The sequence below is a fragment of the Condylura cristata genome, unplaced genomic scaffold (assembly GCF_000260355.1).
Source record: "Condylura cristata isolate star-nosed mole 26May11 unplaced genomic scaffold, ConCri1.0 scaffold00021, whole genome shotgun sequence".
Lineage (NCBI taxonomy): Eukaryota > Metazoa > Chordata > Mammalia > Eulipotyphla > Talpidae > Condylura > Condylura cristata.
The window spans coordinates 189,609-192,754 of NW_004567122.1; positions in this window are offsets into that span (position 1 = coordinate 189,609).

The following is a 3,146-nucleotide window of genomic DNA, read 5'->3' on the forward strand; positions in this document are numbered from 1 at the left end:
CTGTCTTATGCAGTCCCTGGTGCTACGATTTTGAACATTCTTTCGTGTGTTTACTTGCCATGTGTATGTTTTCTTTACTGAGGTATCTGTGTAAGTCTTTTCATATTTGTCCCTTTACATAGTGTTGAGTTTTTCAAAAATATTTATTTGTGCATACAGAACTGGGGTACAGGCCAGAGGTGCAGGGGCGGCGAGAGGTTTCCCCAGAGACAGAGACAGAGCGGGGAGCAGAACAGGCAGATCGACGAAGTCCACTGCTGAGCGGAGACAGGCGAAGTCTGCCGCGCCCTGGGATCAGCTCCCCGGCTGGGGATGGAGCTCACATGCAAGCAGCCGCCGCGAGCTCTGCAGTGCTGTGCGTTAAGCTGCCGCGCCACCAGGGCGGGCCTCCACGCTGAGTTTCACCGTCCTTTGCATATTTGCGATGCAGACGCTGTGTCACGTGTATCTCTTGCACGTATGTTCATCGAGTCCAGGGCATCTCATTTCTTGGCGTTAACCTTCCACGGAGAAGTCTGAAATTTTTATGCAGTCAGCATTTCGGTTATTTCTTTCACGCCTTGCCGTTGCATGCCAAGAGCGGTGCCAAACACAGCTTCACCTAGACTCTCGTCTGGTTCTCCTCCAGGAGGCTTTTCCTGTCGTGCCCAGTGACCTGTTTGGTGCGTTTTGTGAAGTGTGTCAGGCAGCGGCAAGACTGTTTGCACGTCCCTGCCGTTGTCCGTCACGCCTGCTGAAAAGGCCGTCCTTTCTCTGCTCACCGCCCTTGGGCTTTTGTCAGGTGCCAGTTGACTGGGTTTCTAGGGGTCTGTTTCTGGGCGCTCCCTTCTGTGCCACTGACTCGTTGGTGTGTTCTTGCACCAACACGACACGTTCTGAATACTGCAGGTTCCTAGGGTGTCTTGAACAAGAGTTAGGCAACATGAGTCTTTGGGTTTTGTTCCGCTTTCTGAATACTGGGTTGGCAAGCCCGGGTCTTCCGTCTGTCCGTGTAACTTTCACCGTCAGTTTGTTAATGCGCGTGTGCTCAATGCGCCAGTCAATGCGCACACTGCACACGCTCAGCCTGAAACTGGGATGTGCTGCGCAGCTCGCTGGCACCTGCAGAGAGCTGACATAGGAAAACGACAGCCTGACGGTGCTGAGCTTTCCTGGCCATGCATGTGGGCATCGCTGCACTTATTTAGTTTCTCTTGGTTTGTTAAAATCAGAGCTTTGTAGTTTTCCTTATGCAGGTCTTGCACGCGCTTCGCTGGGCTTATACCGAACATTTTATTTGTGTGTGGAGGGGGGTGATGTAAACGGTACTTTGGTTTTAATTTCCAGTTGCTGGTTGCTTACGTACAGGAGAACAACTGACTTTTAAATGTCAACCTTGAATCTGCAAGCTTTCAAAACGTCTAGTTCCAGACGTTTTGGCGTTTTTTCAGATTTTCTGCGCCAGTGACGTGTGATCTGTGTGCAGGGACAGGGGGCTGCTTCCTACAAATCGGCATTTTTAAAGTTTTCTGACCGCATTGGCTACAACTCCCAGCATGAGGTGGCGGTGCAGGGGTGGGCGGACATTCTTGTCTTTTTTCTGATTTGAGCAAAATAAGCTTTTAGTTCGTCACCATCGAAGACGACGCCAACTGAGTTCCTACGCAGGGCTTCCTTATCAAGGAGGAGCGTCTCTGTTCCTTACCGGCTGAGAATTTGTATCACGAGTGGTTGGTCACTGGATTTTGTCAGGTGCTTTTTCTGCACCTATTCTCAAAATCTTTTGATTTCTACTTCAGTTGCACATCCATTGATTTTTTGAGTGTGGACCAGTCTTGCATACCTGTTTATTGGAAATATCCTAAATGCGTGCAATTCCCTTCGATCTTGCTGCCTCCGAGTAAGTGCTGGGAAATATGATATGTTGTTGGTTAGTAGAAACAAGTGATGCGGAGTCACAGTCCCTTAAGTATCATTTTGAAACCCAAAATTTGGATAGAAAAACAAAACCAAACCGTCATTCCTTCGCTGTTGAGCAGTAAATACCCTTTGCGCCGAGAGGAGGCGGTGACCGCGCTTCTTACCCCACTCCACAGGAACAGGCACCTGCTGCTGCCGCGCTTGCTGATGGGTCTTCTCAGACGCCCGGGGGGTCTTCTTAGGAACATGCAGGCCTGTGTGGGCCTCCAGCATGACAGGGCTCGCCAGCGAGAACACACGCATTGCCCTAAGAATGTAAGAAAAGGGATGAAGGAGCTGTAGTTAGATTTTTGTTAGTTTTTCACTTGTTAAGTGTTTGATATTGGAACAAAGTGTTGGCTTACCAAATGGTGTGTTGAAAGTTTCAGGGTCGACTTAATCTTTCAGTCCACAGGCTTTAGACACTCGTCATTTTTATAGTCATTTTACAGTGACTGTGGCCACCACGCCACATAGCGTTCTTCGAATAGAGACTTCTTTTCTGGTGTTCAGGCAGGGAAAGCTGCCGCCATGAAAACCCGGCCTGTGACGGCTCGTCCTCTTTGCTAGGAGAGCGGAGCTCGTCCCCCACAGCGGCCCACACTGCGTCAGTGGCCTCGTCTTCTGTTTCTGAGTCTGTTAGACTTCTCGGCTTTTCCACTCCCCCCCACCCCATATTTATTTTGTCTTGGTTTTGTACTTTTCCCGGTTTCTTCACCTCAACTGTAGAAACAAAGTGAGACATGGAGAAATAAAGAGAGGTATGCAAATGTCACGCACGGTCCGGAGGACCGTTTGCAAGGGGCCAGAGTCCTGCAGAAGGGACCTGCCGGCGTGTGCGCTCTGCCAGCTTCGAGCCAAGCAACTGCCGTCACCGCAGCTGGCGGGAGGCTCGTGGTCACCCTTGAATGACTCCGTTCGCGTGCCATCTAGTTTCTGTCCGGGCGAGGGTTGAGAAAGGGATTGCCACTGGCAGCAGTTCAGAAAACGGCCGTTGCGCTGCTCTGAGGCTGGGTCTCCCTAAGAGCTGCAGAGACAACTTTCTCGCAAGGGCAGAGGGCGGCGCGGTGCGCCGGGCACCCAGCTGCAGACTGCCACAGGCGCTGGCGGCAGGAGCTGGCCGGGTCCTGGGCTGCCCGGGCCACGGGAAGGGCCGCGTCTCTCCCAGGCCCCCCGGCCGTTGCGCTGCTCTGAGGCTGGGTCTCCCT